General features: G+C 43.6%; 1 pseudogene; it reads left to right on the top strand.

The window, feature by feature from the left end:
- Positions 1 to 5,165: 5,165 nt before the first annotated feature.
- LOC139999325 (cysteine protease ATG4A-like) lies at positions 5,166 to 13,732 on the top strand (annotated as a pseudogene).
- The last annotated feature ends 7,461 nt before the right edge of the window (positions 13,733 to 21,193 follow it).

Below are 21,193 nucleotides of genomic sequence, written 5' to 3' on the forward strand. Positions count from 1 at the left end.
TTGCCTTCAAGTGCACGACGATGATTTTATGAACTTTCTACCACTACAGAAATGCACCGGATTCTTTCACAAAACTTACGGGTGGTACTTGGCAATATTAGTCAGCATTCTCTATTTCCTTCTTCATCTCAATTCTCTTTTGGCCTGTGAAGCTTTCCAGATCAGAGGAGAAGATCCACGGTAATACGGAGCTTTGGATACTGCAAAGGAAACGAAGAATCCTACTGACAACTCTTTTCAACCTCGCCTGCAAGCATCACAGAAAAGAACACCGAAAGAACACCGCTTTATCATGGGAAGCATAAATTGGAGCATAGGTGTCCTATAGCTGAAGCGAGGTGAAGCAGGTTCCACACAAGGTGAAGGAGCACACCCATAAGCATTTCCATAAAGCCGTGTTTTCAAACAAAGGGTTAAGATTTAGATTTTCTTACAAGTGAAGAATGAAGAAATAAAAGAAAAAGAAAATTACCAGGACATCCAGTTTTCCTCTAGCTTGCTTTGCTTCTTTCCGAATCTGAGTCTGGAGTGACAGTCAGGGAGCAGCGTTGTGCAGAAATGCCAAAGCCTCCCCAGCTGGTTGTACCTTCATCAGCAAGGGCTTTGATACTGCTGCCTCCTCAGCAACATCAGCCATTTCCGAGGAAAGCTGGTGTCCATCAGATCAAATAGGAATGGGAAATCCCTCTTGCCACAACTTCACACTCACACCAGAGTTGGCAGGACAGGCCGATGGACAGAGAAGCGTCTGCAAGAGTGTTAGAAAACAGACTTTAGATTTCCGTCAACCCAGGAAGAATTACTTGCTCATCCCTTCAAAGTGAACTCTGAGTAGAAGGAGGGGATCCCAAGCTGCATTCCTGACATCTATGCTGCAAAGTCATCCAATGGGACATGTTACTGGACCAGCCTGTTACGAACAGAAACAGGACTTTGAGGTTATGCTGTTGGATTAGAATTAAGCTCAAAGAGTTAGTCCTTTGACGTGTTTTTGTTTGCAAGTGTTTTCACTGCTTCCCAGACAATGTCTCCAGCAAGCTAGCTGCTTGCTGCATTTGTTCTGTTCTGTTCTGTTCTGTTCTTTTTGATTCTGTTTTGTTTTGTTTTCTCAGCCAGGATTCTTAGAGAAATGAGATTAAAGTGATCATATTGTATGTCCACCCATCCCTCCCTCCCCTTCGCTTGTCCAGAGCTTTTACCTCGTCCAGCAGCTTGAATGAACTCGGTCCTAGGCGCAGTTGTGTCCAAGCCATTCTGTTCCTAGACGTGTTGTGAGAACAGACAGCTAAGTAGTGGGGAGGGGACGTGCTGCTGTCTGCAGTGTGACCTCAGCGCTTACCAAACAGTAGGGAATACACAGAGAAGGGCCTTAGGAGAACTTCAAGCCCCAGATACGTTTTATGTGGAAACCATATTTCCCAAGATAACACTGGACACAACTGCATAATCAAAAGGGATTCATTTCTTGGTTCATTCAACTCCTAGGTTTTAGTTTTAAAACATGTCTGTCTTGGCTTAAAGCACTCTTCCAATCTCTATTTCCAGTTCCTAGGATTTCCTGAAATAGGGAATCCCATTTTTTTCTTTGTACACTCTCCCAGCCTCTTCGTTTTCCTCTCCCCAAGAAATTTAGCACTGCTCTCTTCATACTTGACAACTAGATATGGAGCTGTATCAGCCAGAAGGAAGTTTCCTTCACACTTTCTGCTTCTTACGGTATCTGGGCTCTTACCTTTACACTTACTCACCCTTCCTACATTAGCACAAAGAAAGCTGTTTGGGAGATCTGATGTCTTGTTTTCCAGAAACTGCCCTGAATCACCTTTACGAGAGCTGTCCCACGCTGCGAGCACAAGTCTTGCAGTCTGGCCAGATATTTGCCTTCTAAGTCAATAACCAAATCTGTTACAAAGGTAAGAACATGTAATTAATGGAAAGGAAATCCTTTTATCCTTTTATTTTGATCCAAAACTCAGGTGAGAAATGAAATGACAAATGTTAAGGTCAGGCAGCTTGCCCACTGGCATTGCTACCCTGAAAGCAGATGGAGTGCATCTTCATACGCCACAGCCTGAGACACTAGTCGACAGGCCAGCCCGTGTGAGGAAGTCCATTGCTGCCTGAATTTTAACATGACAGGGGGACTCTTAAGCCTCTTGTTTATGCTTTAGTACTTGCGGTCTATGGGAGGACCACAGCACACTCTTCTCTGTCTCCCCTTATTTGTTGATCGTCTGTAGGAAGAAGAGAACGTGCAGAGGCCCTCACCCGTACATTGGGTCTGTTCTCACTCTGTGCAGCTCCATCATTGAGCAAAGTACCAACCTTGAGGCTTCTGTAAGGACTTGACACAAACTACAGAATACTACAATGAAGCATTCACAACAAAACCACATTTTTTTCCGCAGCCAAGCATCAAAACACTTACAGAAGGGCATGGTCCCTCTCTGTGCACCTCAAGGGGAGATCCACAAATCCTCACGTGGTTTCATCGCATCCAGCACCCTTCTCTGTGCCTCCCAGCTAAACGTGCACAGAGGCAGCTGTTGCCAAAGTGCTGTGGTGACACAATTCAGTTCTGTTTCTGAAGTCATCACCGCAGGCGCCTCCCAGTGACGGCACAACACTCTCTGTTGCTAATGCGTCTGTCTCAGAAACAGCTAGGGAAGTACCACTATGCCCAAACTGACTTGAATTAGAGTAGTTCCCAAATTATTCTCTGCTCCCCTACATCTGTGGAAGGTGGGTGATCAATCTTTTCCTTGAGAAAGGACTACAGAGCAAAAGAGCTTGATTCTGAGACGTTGCCCGTCCTTGTAGAGCAGTTCACCTTTGATTTCCATGTCAGAAAAAAGAAGGTGAAATCAACAATTCCCTTCCTCTGAGCTGGGAATAGGAAAGAAGCCCAATTCTCCAGGAAGCCTTCAAAAGGAAACTCTGCATTTCTTTGTTAAACACCTTGTTTAATTTCTTGAAAGAAATCTTTCCCAGGACTTTGCAACTGCGGTGGTTCAAAGCGGGTGGGCAGCCGAGTTCCACCACGGCCGCTCTCTCACTCCCCCTCCTCAAAGGGAAAGGGGGAGAAAATACGATGCAAAGGGCTCCAGGGCTGAGATAAGGACAGGGCGATGGCTCAACAAGTATCGTGACGGGCAAAGCAGACTCAGCAGAGTGACCCTCAGGGTCCCTCCCTGCCCCTGCTCCCCGTGGGGTCCCTCCCATGGGATGCCGCCCTTCCCCAGCTGATCCCACACGGGCTGCCCACAGGCAGCAGCTCCTCAAGCACTGCTCCCACACGGCTCCGTCCCACGGGCTCCATCCATCCATCCATCCATCCCCCAGGAGCAAACTGCTCCAGCACGGGTCCCCCACGGCTGGGCGGCAGCTCCCCCCAGCCCCCCTGCTCCTGCGGGGGCTCCTCTCCATGGCTGCAGCTGCGGCCCGGGGCCTGCTCCTGCGGGGGCTCTCCACAGGCCGCAGCCTCCTCCAGGCCACAGCCACCTGCTCCACCGGGGGCTCCTCCACCCACAGGGGGGCAGCAGCGTGGAGATCTGCTCCATGGGGGACCCATGGGTGCAGGGGGACAGCCTGCTCCACCAGGGGCCTCTCCCTGCACAGCCCGCAGGGGAACTGCTGCTGTGAGCCTGGAGCACCTCCTGCCTCCTGCTGCACTCACCTTGGGGGCTGCAGGGCTGCTTCTCACTCCTTGCTCTTCCAGCTTCTGTTGTGCAGCAGTATTTCCCCCTGCTTACATCTGCTCTCCCAGAGGTGCAAACAACATCGCTTATTGGCTCAGCTCTGGCAAGCGCCGGGGCCCTTTTGGAGCTATCTGGAGCTGGCTGTTGTCTGGACTGTTCTCACAGACGCCATCCCTGCAGGCCCCTGCTACCAAACCCTTGCCACGTAAATCCGATCGAAGTGTATGCAGCAATTACAAAGCCGCTGTGCTTTGGGCTGTCACGATCCTTCTGCAAGTGCAGGGGAGGTGCAGGGTTGCTTTGCATTTCCAAAAGGAGGAAGAAAGCCTCCAACCCCACTGGACCTCAGCCACTTGCAGGATCCAAGCAACGCTCCCCACTTTCAGTTATCTCCCTCCCATGCACACAGTGGGAGCAAGGTTGAACAAGCACATTTTTGAAAATGTTTATCTTAATGAAGAATAAAAGAAGTCTACAACACCCAATCCCTCTGTGCACCCAAGGCAAAAATCGTGGACTATTCTGCCTCAACACTATTTTCAGACCCAATTTGTCAAGTCATCTAGCAGAGGATTTCTCTCTTGTTCACTCACTAGCTTAGTAGAGCACCAGTTTACATAGGTGCTGGAGCAGATTCCTCAACCATCTGAAGGGACTTGATCCCAGAAAAGTTCAAAACTGCAGATGACTCATGATTTTGTGGTGAAGCATCTATTAAATGAGAGCTGTTCCGCTTAGGGCACAGTGAGACAGTGTGAGAAGAACCCTGTATCTCACTGATTGAGGCTTTATAACTCTACAGAATTGTCAGTCAACAATAAATGGAAAGTGCAGGAGATATGTTCTTTCTTCCTCCTTTCCCTGCCATACATTAGCAGAGAGATTGTGGTGGGATATAGGTTCAGAGCCTCACAGAAGAAGGATTTGAACCCAGGCTCTCCACAGTCTGCACCACTGCCTTCCTGATGGCTTTTGACTATTTTATTTTATTTTATTTTATTTTATTTTATTTTATTTTATTTTATTTTATTTTATTTTATTTTATTTTATTTTATTTTATTTTATTAGTATTATTATTCTTCTTTTTCTGGGTGGTGTCTAAGTCTTGGGGGGCAGAACAAACTGTGGGAGGAGGGAATGCTACTACTGTCTGTGACAGTGGTGATTTCTGGACAGTGTTAGCAACAGAGCTTCTGCAGAGAAGAGAAAATGCCAGGCAGTCTCTGTTGGTATTCCATGTACTGAGTACTGAGTGCAGTTTTGGGCTCCACAGTATAAGAAAAAGACATAAACCTGTTAGAGAGTGTCGAAAGAAGGGCAACAAACAAGAGGGTCTCTTTTAACAGGGGGATTGAGGTTTGTGGCAAGGTTTTGGTAGCAATTTAGGGGCTGCACTGTGCTGGACACAGCAACAGACGCACCATAAGCCAAAGTCAGACAATAAGCCAAGGTGTGTTCACGTGTGGTTTACTGTGGTTTAACGTGTGGTTTACGTATAGAAGAAAGTTTTTGCCTAGTGGTGAGTATACTGCAGATTTGCTGCATTGTTCTAAATTAAATAGCAAGATAAGTGATGGCATCGTAGGCTGGGAAAATATTTCTAGAGTATCAGCGCATTTTGAGCATCATTTTAACTGTTTATGCAAACATGAAGATTATTAAAATCAGTGTTTATTTATGTCTGTATGTAAACAGGTGATCATGTTGTATAGCATGCAGTAAATGGTTTGTGAATGCTGCTTGAAGAATGAAAAGAGTAAGTCAGCTCCACAAGGAATAAATGAATTTTGTTTATTTGTGCAATGCAGAGATTAGAATTAGACCAACAGCATGGAACCAAAGTCTTGCTGTGTGCCTTTTATCTGTAGGACAGTTCATGGAGGCTTCAGCAGCCCTATCTGTTTTCTAGCAGTCTGAAATGTCCTCTGTGGTGCTGCACCCAGTTGAAAGCCTGCACTGATTGTGATGAACTTTCCTAACAGGAGGCACGGGTCCTTCGTCGGACGCTGGCTGGGGATGTATGCTGCGATGCGGGCAGATGATGCTGGCCCAAGCACTGATCTGCAGACACTTAGGGAGAGGTGAGTGCTGGTCCTGAGGGAACTTCGGTATTGTCTGCAGACGCTTCTTCGTAAGTACTCCATTAAAAGCACAAACCCTGAATTTATTAGTGAGACTTTCTTTGATGCCCTGGTAACAGTTCCTAATGAATCAATTCATATTCAGCTGGGTGAAATCATCCCAGCCTGAAGCAGAGAAATAGGCATAGAAGGAGAACAAATGGGGAATCCTGTCGCCATTATTTTATAAACCTTTTAGTGTAACACCCAAGTTGAGGCCAAGGGAAAACCTGCCACCGTGGGACAGTGCTCTTACCCTTCTCTTCACTCCTCACTTGTCAGCAGCACGAGGTCCAAACCCCCCTGGTGCAAGCTCTTAAGCATGCATGTCACATCCCAGGATGCTGCCAGTGGAGTGTTTGGACTTTCTGTATGGATCTTATGTTGTTATTTAATGGGTGCTTAGAAATCCAACAAGGTCTAAACACAGCCTGTACTTTTAAATAATCTTGGAAGCTCAGAGATACTGGAATGGCTATCAACACGCAGCATGATCCGTCAGAATATGTTTGCAGTTGATGTTTTTGTTTTGTTTTATTTTCCCTGTTTTGACAATCTAGCCTATGATGATAAAGGGCAGCTTGATGATAAATAACAAGCTTGGAATTCTAGGAGCTCTACACAAAATGTAAATATTCGAGATGAATTGAAATGTCTTTTAACATCTCATTATAAAGCTTTCTGCTGTCTAGACATTTGATCAGTGTAATGAAAACGTCACCATTTTTTATTCTATATCAATTTTTCCTTTCAGATTGGCAATGGGAAAAACACAAAAAACAACCAGAAGAATATCACAGAATCCTACGATGCTTTCTCGACAGGAAGGCTTGCTGTTAGTCAATCCACCAGATGGGTAAGAACAAACATAAACTTTCAGGTTTTTTCCACTGAAATTTCTACTGTGTTGAATCACTAATTTGCAGTATGTTAATTCATAATTTTAAAAAGTGGATGTGAAGACAAGGTGTATGCTTATACAAAAATAAAAAGGTATGCAGATGGGCGCAAAGACTAGTAGTACAGAAACATTCCCTGAGACCTAAATAAAGCCATGTACTAGAATGTAGCTCTTGATAAACTCTGTAAGCCTTGGGTACCAGAGTCAGTAATGTTAGAATAGACAGTCTTGTAGCTTATTGCTGTAATTTGTAATAAAGGGCACTAACATTTGTTAACTTGTAATTCTCATTGTAGTTTAGAAGCCTTTTGTTTATTAAAGAAACTGGCACTCCCTAAGTTTTGAAAAGAGCATAGATTGAGAAAATAATTGTTATTGCTAACTACAGATTGCAGTTACTCTAGAATGTTTGACAGTCACAGTATTTACTGTATATTGTTCCCACATTCTTTATGGTCTCATTTTTCTTTGATTTTGTGTACGTGTGTCTTTTTTTCACTGTGAAAACAGCACAGGTGGGTGTTGGAGAGGGGAAGTCAATTGGAGAATGGTTTGGACCAAATACAGTTGCTCAAGTACTAAAGTAAGTGAGATCATACCAGTCTCATTCAGAACGTACTCCCCTGGGGCAGCCAAGAGAAGGCCCAGGCAGAGTTTTGAAGGCTGCATCTCCCCCTGTCCCACAGTCAGGAATGTACTTGCCATCTATTTACAAGTGCAGCATGGAATGTCATGCCACAGCTCGGTGTGCAGGTACTGAGTTGGGAATGGGTGACCTCTAAATTTTAATAAAGGAAGAGCCTGAGGAGAAGAAACTGCAGGAAAGTCTCCTGCTATGCCGTCTGCATGCCCTCACCAGTCACACCACAGATGTATATTCCTTTCTGCACAGTGGCACAGCTCTGGCAGGTCGAGAGTGCCACCGTGTAGGTCGGAGTGGTGGTGTGAAACATCAGAGAGAAGCCATCTCGGCTGAGGAGGGAACTGAGCTGCAATTCCTCCCTTTCTGAGCAGCAGTTCTGCCAGCAAGGCTACTGGATAAAGATGGGCAGCTCCTCATAGTCTGGGAGCCACACTGAAAGGAACTGAGGCTGCTCAGTTCTCCAGGGGTACGTGGAGGTGTCTTACCTCAGGCAGGGGCTAGGCTACAGGTCCTGCGAGCTCAGCAGCAAGTCTTTGACACCCTGGAACAGGCACATGATCTGAAGAGGGAGGGGAGCTGAAGCATGCCCTGGACTCCAGATCTTTCATGGCCAAGTTTTTCATGGTGAAACGCTCACCCCCATTTCTTTCTGGCTTATTTGAAACAGCTAATTCTGCCAGTGCAGCTTAAGAGTGTAGCTCCCTTCCGCAAAGGTTTGGATTTTGCAGAAGTGGACATAAAACTGTGTGCTGCTGTCTCCCACTGAAGTTTTGGTGCCCCAAACCCTTAGCTGATTTAGCTTTTAACGCCCCATTTCTGCTGTGCACGCAGGCTCAGGCAGAAGTAATTCCACTGAATTCAGTGGAATTTCTTAAGCAAAAAGTAATCTGCAAAACTGGCATAGGAATTTTTTTCTTTTCCAGATGAGAAAAGACACAATTGGGCAAGAACCCAGTGCAGAGACTGTCGAGTGCAATAAAAAGTAATAAACTTGATGTAGTTGAACTGTTACTGTCACTGCACTTAGCAGTAAGACAAAACAGTTTGCACATGGTGCAGCGCATATGTTTTTCCTGGTACCACTCAGTACCTATTTTTCTAAAGATATTAAACATTTAATGTTTAAAGTTTTCTTTTTCTTACATGGAGACTTTAAAAAATGCAGAAAGGATGTTTTTTCTTAAGAAAAAAAAAATAAATAAATGGTTCTGAGTGTAAAGCTACCCTTTTGATCCAACTAGTTTATATTAATTAGTACCTTAATGTTTTCTAGGAAGCTTGCTTTATTTGATGAATGGAATTCATTAGCAGTTTATGTATCTATGGACAATACGGTGGTCATTGAAGACATCAGGAAGTGACACCTCATCAGTTTTCTGGTAACAGTTTCTGATTTGACTCCATTTGCCAGCATGTATCTAAACATGAACAAATACTTGGGGGGCCATGGGTTTGTCTTGCAAGGGTAAGAAGAGGGAAGAAGGACATACAAACTCAGTTGTGTTTTTTTGATCCCTGATGCCAACTTCGTGCTCACATCACTGGATGTGAAGAGCTCCTTGAAGAATTTCTACTGTCATCATTGCTGCCATTTCATTTCTCTGGCGTTTTATAGGCAAAGCTTGACACTATTAATAACATTAATAGGACATGTCACTGCAGTCTTAAATTGTCATCCCCCAATCATTGATCTAACGTCTCACTTGGACGTGCCAGCACATACTGTCTGCTAGAATTACTTCTACTAAATAGCTGTAATTGCCATGCCCGGCTCGTTTTGTCTTGGGTGCCCTATAAAGATCCCTGGCAAACTAGCTTAATTCACTACTGAGAGGAAGATCTGCTTTGTGTTCCTCTGTGCGTTGACTGATTTCTAGTTTTATTCCCGCAGAAAAAATGTGCTGGTCCCCTCCTCAGAGCAGCAGCGCGTCCCACAGCAGTGCACATTTGCACAGAAGTGCTCTTGGCCGAAGCAAGAAGGCAGGAGGACTCTGCACAGGCTGGAAAGCCCTCTTGCTTATTATACCTCTACGACTAGGGATAAATCACATAAATCCCGTATATATTGATGCATTTAAAGTAAGGTTTTCTTTCAATTCATTGCTCGTTACTGTCAAATAAGTTTGGGTATCTGTGATGTCAGTAAAGAAATGAATGACAATTTCCTTTATTCCTTTTGAACTCCTAGGAATGCTTTAAGATGCCACAGTCTTTGGGAGCATTAGGAGGGAAACCAAATAATGCCTATTATTTCATAGGATTTTTAGGTAAGGAAAAAAGAAACTTATTCCAAATGTGCAGATGATCAAAAGAGAACATTTTTTGAAGGGGAAATAGTAAGGGGTCTAAGCGTGAACCTCTAGAAGTAAAGAAAGATGAGAATAGAATAAAATAAATGAAGAAGCATATCTAAAAGAGTTTAGAAACAGTATGAGATGATCCTTAACAGGAGCAGAAAGTTAACAGCAAAGCTAGGTGTAAAAATAAGTGATGACATCAACAAGAGCAACATACTGAGAATAGCTGATAGCATTTGACAAGTGTATTGGTCAAATGTCACTTTTATTTTCTTGTATTTCAAAACTGTTTCTGATAGCAGTATCTTTTTCACCTTTTGCATACCTTCTGTTATTAAGTATTGCTCTAATTAATTTAAAATGCATTCCTTCAGATTTCACCCCACTTCGGGCCAAAATTTTGCAACCCTATTTTGTCCTTTTGTAAAACCTAACCTGTTTTAGTTAGGCTTTTTTGTTCCAATTTCTGAATGAATGCCTAACGGGATTACAGATTGCATCTGTGAACATCCTGTACCTTTTAATCTGTCAAATGTTAGTGTTTACAACACTTGAGATTTAAAAAAAAAAAAAAAAAAAAGTACTGGATCTCACATGGAAAAATAAAAGTATGTGACAAAGATAGAACATAACCAACCAAAAAATTACAGTAATAGGTGACAATAGGAAGTTATACTAAATACCCTGTGGGAAACGTTGTGTCTAACCCTTCCGATTCTCTTAAAGAATCCCTAGCTGGAAAGTCTAGATTATACTGACTGCGATGGCAATCTAATTTCTATTTTACAGTTGTGGACCAAGTGCTTATTAATGTCACTTGCTTATTTTTAACATACGGCTTTTACCCATCCAGGCAATGAGCTGATCTATCTGGACCCTCACACCACTCAAAGCTTTGTAGATTCAGAAGAAAATGGCAGGGTTGACGATGAGAGTTTCCACTGCCAGGAAGCCCCACATAGAATGAAGATCATGAATTTGGACCCTTCAGTAGCTTTAGTAAGTGTCAGGAAATCTTGAATGCATGTACTTTATCTCAAAGTAATGTCTCTCTACATTGGTAAGGGCAGCAATGCATCTCCTTGAACAGAACCAAGATCACAAAGCTGTCTTCTGTGATCAACACATAGTAGTTTGTACATAACTACATGGAGAATCTTAGGGCAAGTGGGGAGCTGTCTGTACTGTAGGAGCTCGCTTTGTTTTCTTTACTGAGCAGCTTTTACTTCTTTCAAGAGGCATTATAATGGTCAGAGCAAGGAACTGAAACAGGTTTACGTGTTTTATTCTATCACTACTTTATGTTTGGTCACCTCTAGACAAGTTACTTAAACTTACTTTCTATCATAAGTTGAAAATGTTTAAGTGGAATTATTGTATTTCACCCCAAATTACAAATACAAATGTATTATTTGTAATTCACCCAAAATGTCATGGGGGTACTGTGGTATTTGAAAAAATTGGATCTGATCCCATGCCAGTATCCTGTGATTGGGTGATTGGCAGTTGTCACCAGTGGGATGTGTTTCTAAAGCTTTAAACAATCTGTAAAGATACCGGTATCTGTCATTCATTCACATACCTGTTTTTTAATACTGCTGCTTTTTAGAAAGTTTTTTTTGTTTTGTTTTGTTTTGTTTTGTTTTAATACTTAACTACGTAACTGTGCAAAATGTGGCATGATGCAACGAGACAGACAAAATCATAATGAAGAGCAAATATTTTCAGTATAGATACCAGAATGGAAATGTTCCTTAGGTGGTCCATCATCTACAAGTTTTCAGCTTCTGCTGATACCTGGACTGTAGGAACTGGGTGGCGCTCCATGGAGGAGCACACAGGAGCTGCTGCTATTTTTTGCTTGACTATTTCGTTAGGGGTTTGCAGGGCCTTGTTCTCCCCGTGGGTTCTCTCCCTAGAGCTGCCACATATTTGGAGTCTTATATCTACTGATCGTACAGGGCATTACTGTATCAGAGGTCAAACCGCCTTACCTGCTGGTACCACATACCTACCATCTGCAAAGGTAAAACTCTGTGTGTTTGTTTTTTCCCCTAAGGGCTTCTTTTGCAAAGAAGAATGTGATTTTGATAACCGGTGTAGTCTTGTACAAAAGGTAAGAGTGGGAACTTAGCATCTCGATTTGTTCTTTATAAAGTCTGGTTTTTATTGTCTGTTTTTTGTAAAATTTTCCTTTGCATTTTCCTTTGTATACAAATTGTATGAGCCATGGAGAAGAATGCATTAAAGCATCAGGGTAAGGCAATACTACTGAATTGCTAATTGGAAATTGTTCAGCACTTTACCAGCCACAAACCCTGCCAGTTGGAAAATGGGTGTAAACATCCACACTTGAAGGTGTTACTGGGTGACACTTGCTTTTAACTTCTAATTCTCACTAAATGACTAAGGTTTAACTGCCATATTGTAGTGATGTATCAATGATTTGCTTCCTGATCCTTTTTTATTGTTTGACATAATAGATTGCGTGTTCTAATTATGACTGTTAGTCCCTGCTATCTTAAAGATCTGATTCTGTAAGTGCTGCAGGCCTCTAGCTCCTGCTGATCTAGGGAGAACAGAAGGTGCTGGCTGCCACAGGAAACAGACTTGAGGATGTTTCTGCATGCAGCTGTTAAGCTAAGCACCAGACGTCTGAATGTAAAGTACCATCAACCTCTAAGGGCATTTATTTAAAAAAAAAAAAAAAATCATCTAAGGAAAACAGTTTGTAAATAACTGAAATACAGGACAGAAGGTAACTTCTCTTTGAAGAGGAATAGCGTTTGGCTTCAGGAACACCTTTTTTCCTGACCAAAACCTGTCCTTCAAAATCTGATGCGTTTTTTTTTTTTTTTCCCCTTTGGAGGAGCTGATAGATCTGTCTTTTGTGCTATTGATCAACAGAAAACTTGAGGAGAGTTCTATGCAAGCAACTTCCTTTTAAAAAGCAGAAAATATTGTACATTCCTAGTGTGCTTGCTACCTGTAAACAAAATTACAGGTTTGCAGATATCAAAGCTGATATCAAAAGATGATAAGACTGATAATTTGTAGTACAGTTCAAGAGATCTGTCTTCCAGATGTGTTTTAACTAGGGATGTATTACAGAGACCATGGTGCTTGGATTTCACAGTATGTCTGTATAAAGACTTTTTTTTCCTGATGGACATGCGTAATTAAAAAACACTTTCAATTAAGCAGACACGTTTTGTGTTTGAAGCGTCCCCCGAGCCAGCTTTTAAAATGAAAGCATTCTGTCCTCAGGAGATTCTAAAGCAGCAGAGTCTACGGATGTTTGAGCTGGTCCAGAAGCACCCGCCACACTGGCCTCCTTTCATACCTCCAACAAAACCAGAAGTGACAACCACAGGAGCAGGTAAGGCACCGATTAAAAGCCTAATTGTGCAATGTTATGTTCCTCGTTAGCAAATAAAAGAATAATCACAGGTAGAATAACTATCCTTTGTGAGTGTCAAGCAATATATAGCAGGCATGTATCCAAACAAGCCATACAATTGCTAGCACAGATTTTTTTTTTCACTCTCACAAAGTACTTTTCTGGAATGCGTCTTTCAAAGTTTTTTTTTTTAAGTGAACAAAATCAGGCATGTCTTTAGAAGCATTTTTTTCTTTATCTTTTTTTACAGAACTCATTGAATCTACTGACAAGCTATTTGAATTGGAAGAAGAATTTGAAATCCTGAGTGTGTGAAGGAAACTGTGGTGACTCTTCTGAGTGTTGAATATATTGGTAATATTATTGCATTGACTTAAACAGCCATGTTAGCCCCGAAGTGCCTGAAATTATGGATAACAGAGCACAGAAATCTAGTAGCATCCAAAACTCCAAGGGCAGTCTAACACACAAGCATCCCCGGGTGGAAAGGCAGTAAGAGATCTTGTGATAAGATGCTTAAAGGGAATCTCTTTTTAACGTACCTTACCTGGAGACAAACGGGCCTTTGAGATTAAGGCAAAAATACATGTATCACTGGGCACCATGTTTGGAGAAAGGGATAACCCAAATGGATATTTCTTGCTCTCATATAATAATGCAATAGTTTAGTTCTTCAAGCAAAACAGTCTTCAGTTCAGGAGGATGTTTACTTCTGTTCCCTCCTGTGGGCTGCGTCATAGGAAAAATACATCGTCTTGTTTAAAAGATCGACTGGATCAGGAGAAAATTGTTTCCTTGTTAAATATTTTAACATATATTTGAGCAACCAGACTTTATTACAAAAATGTTTCTGTAAAAGGAACTATGTCTAATGGACACATTTTGCAATAGCCTTCCTGTTTCTGGGAGACCTCAAGAGGAACAGGAGCCTCAAATAGTTGATACAGATCACAACCACTGTTATAGTTATGGTATATTTCGCCTTGACCTTAAAATTCAAATGATTAAAACTTAGGTTATTTCTTTCCGAGTTAAAACGAGTCAAAGGTGGTTTAACTGTACCTTATTTATTTTAGAATAGATTTACACAACTTTCTCTGTTACAGCACTTTATCTGTGCATCTAATAAATTTCTTAAGCTTTTCTTAGGTTGTATGCTGCTATGTTAGGTTAATTTGTGTGAACTAAATATAAACCAGGTTATCTTAAAACTTAATATAGAAGCGTACACAGATTACTGAATTGTTGCTTTTTGACTTCTTGCCTTTTGAAATCTGTTTTGGTAGAAGTGCCTTAACCCTGCAGGTTTATCAGAACAGCCTGGGCAGTTTTATTTCTAAGGAAAAGAATCTCTCTCTAGCAGCCATAAGAAAAACAGTTCAGAATAAAGAAAGGCAAAGATTTTTAATCCATGCTGAAGTTCCTTTTCACTACCAGACAGTCCCCCTTGTGGTCATGTTGTCATGCTAGTGTAATGAACATGAATTGCAGACTTTCATCTTCACCAATAAATGACAACATAGAGAAATACCGAATATTGTCTCCTCTCACTTGCACCTCTCGATCAGGGCCACTGTTTTTTCAAACAAAAGAGTTAACGAGATCCTATTGCATCTTGTTTAATGTTTATTAACTACAGTTTGGAAACCACAAACGTAGAAAAAAAATATAATTTCCTTATTTTATTAAAACATATATAAAACATATATAAAACATATATAATATATATATATAACACATATTGTGTTGTAAAGCCCACAATTCCATACCAATGACAACAAAAAAATCATCTAATTGAGCATGCAGTTTTCATTAACCTGTTTTTTGTTTCTTTTTTTTTTTTACAAATACCCAACAACACATACACATGTGTTGTGTTGTGTTTTTTTCCATCATTTCTCACTGAAGCAATACCCATCCCGTATCAGATCTGTGTCATTACTCTAATTTTTGTTCCTAATGTACTTGAAAAACTTCTTAACTCTATTGATTGCAACAGTGGATTTTTTTTCCCTCCGATCTTAACTCCATTTATCAATTACTTATTCTCTTAAAATCCTGCTTTTAAGAGATGGTTGGGTATTCACCATCTCTCACTTTTATTTATAGATTTTCTTTTCTTTTTCAGTAGTTCAGCCCTAGTCAACTCGGAGGTGGGCAGCAGCAGCTTCTATGGAGCACCTATGCTGGAAAAAAAAAAAAAAAAAAAGTTGAGCCTTGAGGGAAAAGGAAGGTGGGAGAGCCAGATGGGGCAAGAGGAAGGGAGGTGGTTTGACCAGGACACCTTGAGGGTCTGGGAAGAGAAGAAATGGATGGGTGCTTAAGAAATGAGCAGCATCACAGCCTACATACGGAAGAATTGTGACGAGCAGTTTAGAAATGTGAGCGATTGGTGGTCTTGTGTTGATCGGCAGCTGTGCTCCATGGTTATAGCTGTAATTTCAGCAGTTTACTGTGTAAGCCGCATGTTGCCACTTCCTTGATCAAGGCAAATGCTGTTCAGTTGCAGGGAAGAGGGGCAAGACTCAGGGAAGAAACGGAACGGAGAAAAACTGTACACTGTGGATATGCACACGTAGCCATAAAATCAGTGCTGGACAGAAAGAGAGAAAGAGAGACAGACAGACAGACAGAACGAAAGGAGGGAAGGAAGGAAGGAAGGAAGGAAGGAAGGAAGGAAGGAAGGAAGGAGGGAAGGAAGGAAGGAAGGAAGGAAGGAAGGAAGGAAGGAAGGAAGGAAGGAAGGGAGGGAGGGAGGGAGGGAGGGAGGGAGGGAGGAAGGTAAAGGGAGAAAGAAGGAATACCCCACACTCATAAAAGTGAGAAAGATCCAGGTGTAAAAGAACGTAAAAGAAAGACAACTGTCATGTTGTGGTCTGATAGTTTCTGGGAGAAAGCAGAAACCCAGTAATTCTGTCTTTCCTACTCCTCCAAACCAATTCCGTTGACAACTCTGAATGCTTCCAGCTAGAAAAAAAAGGAAGCATGAAGTGGAGGGCTCCTTGCCATCACTGTATTTCTGGAGCAGATTTCTGGATAGTCCCCGCAGCCAGCTGTAGGGCCTGTGCCAGGCTTGGAGTGGCTGCAGGGAACATGCCAGGGGCTCGAGGTGCTGCAGGGAACATGCCAGGGGCTGGAGGGGCTGCAGGGCGAGTGACACGGGTTTGAGGGGCCTCAGGTCCCAGCGCAGTGGTTGAAGTCGATGCAGGGAACATCAGAGTTGTTGGAGGGGCTGCAGGTAAAATGCCAGGGGTTGCGGGGGCTGCAGGGTGCTGAGTCACAGCTTTGCATCAGGTCAAGACGCATTTTCCTAGAACCATCCATTTCCTCCTGAAGGGGCTGAATAGCATGGAACGGTCTTCAAAATGCACAGAGCAGACCCCAGCAAACGTAGGGATGCTGCTAGCAAGTAGGGAACTTTTTTGTTGATGTTGTTAACATTGTTTCACGACAATAGATGCAAACATGTATCTTGAGTTGAGGGCAAAGGTGACCTTGGATCTGAAGCACACAGGCGTTCACTAATGTCCCCCCATCCGGAGTGAATCCACAACGACTCGGAAGGAAAACTAAAGTCCAAAGCAGTGCACTGGGATAAAGAGAGTTTAATAGGGTAGAAAAGGAATAAAAACAATATAAAAAATATTAATATTTATAATTTATAATATAATAACGTATAAAAATTGTTTAATTAATAAGATTAAATAATAATCATCATAATTTTATAGTAATAAAACAACGCCATACTGTACAACACAGTCAAGAAAGTGGATTTAATGCAATAAAAATAAAACCCATTTATCCCATCCCAATGAGTTCCTATCCCCATCATCACTTCCCATCCCACTGATCATTTCCTATCCCAACAACGTCCCAGTTCTGATCCCAAGGCTGAATTCCCAACTCCCACCCACCCATCCAGCCAGCCATGCACCCATTTTCTGCATTTTCATGTCACAAGACTCTGATGAAGGCCACCTCAGCCTTTTCCCCCCAAAAAAAAGCTGCTCTTTATTGTGAAAAACTTCACTTTTGCACAACACTGCAGACCCAGCCAAGATGGTCCTGCAAGACAAGGTGAAAGAAACATACAAAACCCATATGGAGGTAAATTGGTTCATCTAAACAAATTCCTACCACGAAATCCTGATCCTCAATCTCAGCACCGATGAAAAAAGAGGATACAGTTCCCTCCTCCAAGGTCCCTCTCTGCCCCTGCTCCCCGTGGGCTCCTCTCCATGGCTGCAGCTGCGGCCCGGGGCCTGCTCCTGCGGGGGCTCTTTTTTGCACCTAAGTGCTGTTAACCATCCCAGGCATTTGTTGTTCACATGGTGAATAAGTGCTGTTTTGGATTTACAGAGATAATCTGTAGATTTGGTTCCAAAGGGGTTCAAATTCAGGCAAGGCAGTGAGAGCTTTGTGGGCTGCAGGAGAACCAAAATGCAGGAACTGTCAGGGCTCATCCTCACCCGTGACCAACTCTCATTTGGTCTTCTTTGGAGAGAAAGCCAAGCCAGCCAGATGGCTTCCACTACTTCTATGGGAGTGACATTGGGATTGATCTTTAAAATGAAATGAAGCAGAAGGCTGTGGGTTCTCCAACCTTCAAGATATGCAGCACTTGGCTGGGAAGGTTTCTTCCGTTCCTATGGATTTGAAGAATTAGGGCTGAAAGAAGCAGCAGGACCCTAGGGCCATATTCTGTCATCTCTATGGAAACTCCTGACGGGAATTACCTCCCTACTGGTGTCAAACTGCAGGCAGGCAAACGGGTGTGGTCTCCTCTCTGTGCAACTCCCCAATCCATGGTGTCTCTTTGCATGTGTGAAATTGCATGTGTATAGGGGGTGTGGTGGCAGAAGAGTGAAAGCCTCTTCTGATGGCTCCTAAAGCTGTGAGTCTGACCCTTCTGTGACTGTGCTGAAAGCGATCCTGGGGATAGAAGGGAGAGTGATCCAGCTGCACATCATGAGACGGGGAAGAGACAGAGGCTCTGGCGTGCACTGCTGACTGGTTTGCCTCGGTGGGGTTGGAGTGAGGAAGCTGTACCCTCCTCTGTTAGCACAAAGGAGAGGAGTTATTCCACGCTATTTGTCCTCCTCTGTGTATGAATGGACAGACTGCACAGTTGGTTAAGGCCGTAGCTACTGAAGACAAGAACTCGATTGTCTGCTGCTCTTCAGGCAGAAGGCAGAAGGAATCAAGAGACAGGACTGGCTCTGTCTGCATACTGCAGTAGACGCACTTTTTTGCATCTTCTGTGCGTGAAAAAGTATGTTTTAATTGATAAGAATCCCAAGGGCCTAGAAATACTGCAGTTTTAGGATAAATCTGGTATAAACTGAGTGTCCTGAGGATTTTGAGTAATCCATTTCCGTGGCCAGACCAACAGAAACTCCAGGGCAATAGGAAACACAACTTTCTCTCTCTTATCCTAAATTTCTCCACTTGTTATCTCCTGACCAGCAATTTACAGGAAAGTTACAGGAAAGTGAGGGAAAATATTTGAACTATTTATACACCAGTGCAGGTGGTGCCATGTTAACTTCACTCTTTTGCAAGATCTTGTTTGCTAACAGCAAGTTATGGCCCCTAGGGATGTTTTACCTTGAGGGAGGGAATGGGGGCACACCAAAACAAGTAGAACAAGCAAAATACTGTGGGGTGGAGCTGACAAAACAACAAACAAACAAACAAACAACAAAAAAACAACTACCACCACAGACCACCCACTAGTGCCGTGCTTTTCATACTGAAGTGAGGAAAGAGCAGAGCATCCTTGCAGGAACTTCATGCCTCAAAACCCTCCTTTGTCACTCTTCCTGCACTTGTGTAACAGTTGCTTGCAGGTCTGTTTCCTTTCTTATTTCAGGACTGGAAGATGGCTTCATGGACAAAACAGACTTGGCTTGGGGAAGAGTAATTGAATTTATTGCCAACTGATCACAAAGTAGGACAGTGAGAATTTAAAAACTTTAAAACCAACCAACCAACCAACCAACCAACCAACCAAACAGAAAACCACCTCACTACACTACCTCCATCCCAGGCTAAACCTCAGTCTTGATTCTTCTATCTATTTCCCACGGAGCAGTGGGGGGTGGTTGGAGGATGTTGGGGACTGGAGGTTGCAGGCTCTGCTGCTCCTTCATCGTATTTGGCAATTTTATTGATGGTAGCGCTCCCCACCCCTCCCATCCCCTCTTTTCCCTTCCCTCCACTCCCCTGCCCTCCCCTATGCTCCCTGTTCTTTCTGACCAACAGTATGATAGATTCGGGTGGGTGGTCAGCACGTGGGGCTACGGAGAGGACATGTACACAAAGATTTGGCTCCAGATCCAAAATGTCATGTATTTGGCAATTTTATTTATGGTAGCACTCCCCTCCCCTCCCCTCCCCTCCCCTCCCCTCCCCTCCCCTCCCCTCCCCTCCCCTCCCCTCCCCTCCCCTCCCCTCCCCTCCCCTCCCCTCCCCTCCCCTCCCCTCCCCTCCCCTCCCCTCCCCTCTTCTGCCTCCTCTCCCCACTTTTGCCTCCCCTCCCCTCCCCCCCATCCTCTCCCCTCCCCTCCCGTCTCCTCCCCTCCCCTACACCCCCTCCCCTATGCTCCCTGTCCCTACACTCTGCTACACTCCCCTCCCCTATACTACCCTACACACTCCTACACTTCCCTCCCCTATCCTACCCTAAACTCCCGTTCGCTACACTACCCTACATTACCCTTTTCCCCCCTCCCCTACACTCTCCTACACTCCCCTCCCCTATCCTACCCTACACTCCCCTAAACTCTGATCCCCTACACTACCCTATACTCTCCTATGCTCCCCTCCCCTCTAACACGCTACACTACGCTATGCTACCCTACCCTACCCTACCCTACCCTACCCTACCCTACCCTACCCTACCCTACCCTACCCTACCCTACCCTACCCTACCCTATCCTATCCTATCCTATCCTACCCTACCCTACCCTACCCTACCCTACCCTACCCTACCCTACCCTACCCTACCCTACCCTACCCTACCCTACCCTACCCTACCCTACCCTACCCTATCCTATCCTATCCTATCCTATCCTATCCTATCCTATCCTATCCTATCCTATCCTATCCTATCCTATCCTATCCTATCCTATCCTATCCTACCCTCCCCCTGCCCTCCCCTCCCCTCCCTTCCCTTCTTTTTATTCCCTCCCCTTCCCTCCCCTCTTGTCTTCTTCTCTCCTCTCTTCTTTCTTTCGGGTAACTTCAAATCGCTTCAGTCGTTCTCATATGTCCTCTCCCTGGCTGATTCACGGGAACCCATCAGCAGCAACCAGAAGCGCTCCAGCTGCTGTGTCACTGGTCGAGCAACAGTCTCCAACTGGGAATCGCTGACTTCGTTGTGTGGCTCAGACAGGTGCCTTGCAGTTCCACCGTGGCCTGGACGTTTCCTCTTGCTGTGTCCCCACCTACAGCGCACTTCTGCTTAGAAGCAGCAGCAGGCTTTGCAAGATGTCCCACTCCTTCCATTTTCAGTGGTTTAGCTTGGCTAGCTGGGTGGTGTCTGTCAATAGAAGACAACAACGAGATTTGGGTTAGAAACAGCTAACTGAGTAGTTCCTTTGCACAAGGGCAAGGAATATCTACACCTTCCTACTGGAGGCTGCAGTGTCAGAGATAATGACGGGTCCTTCCGAGAGCTTTGAAATATCCCTTGGGGATGCTGAGTCCAGAGGACCAGAGCAAACCTGTCTAAAGTACACCGTGGAATCACTCGGAATGACTTCCTAGCAGAAGCATGGGTCTGATACGGCTTCAGCTGCTTGCAGTGTTCTTCTTCACCTCGTACCTAAATTCAGATGAGAGATCTCAATGAAGATGGAAAGGTTGAGAAATAGAGAAATCACTGATGTGCTTTGAGAACTTCTAAGGACTGAGTACTGCATCAATCCAATGTTGTAACATTAAGGATTGGTTAGAAAAGCAAACGTTAAAAACAAGGAAAGGGGAAGAACAAGTAAGCTTTCTTAAAGTATCTATTCTATTTAAGGTATCTTTAAAGAAGTAAATAAGTACTGAAATATATATGCAGATAGAGAGAGAGAGAGAGAGAGAGAGAGAGAGAGATACAGAAACCTAAGAGTCTGCTGTGCAG

This window comes from Anas platyrhynchos, chromosome 23 (genome assembly GCF_047663525.1).
Source record: "Anas platyrhynchos isolate ZD024472 breed Pekin duck chromosome 23, IASCAAS_PekinDuck_T2T, whole genome shotgun sequence".
Taxonomy (NCBI): Eukaryota; Metazoa; Chordata; class Aves; order Anseriformes; family Anatidae; genus Anas; species Anas platyrhynchos.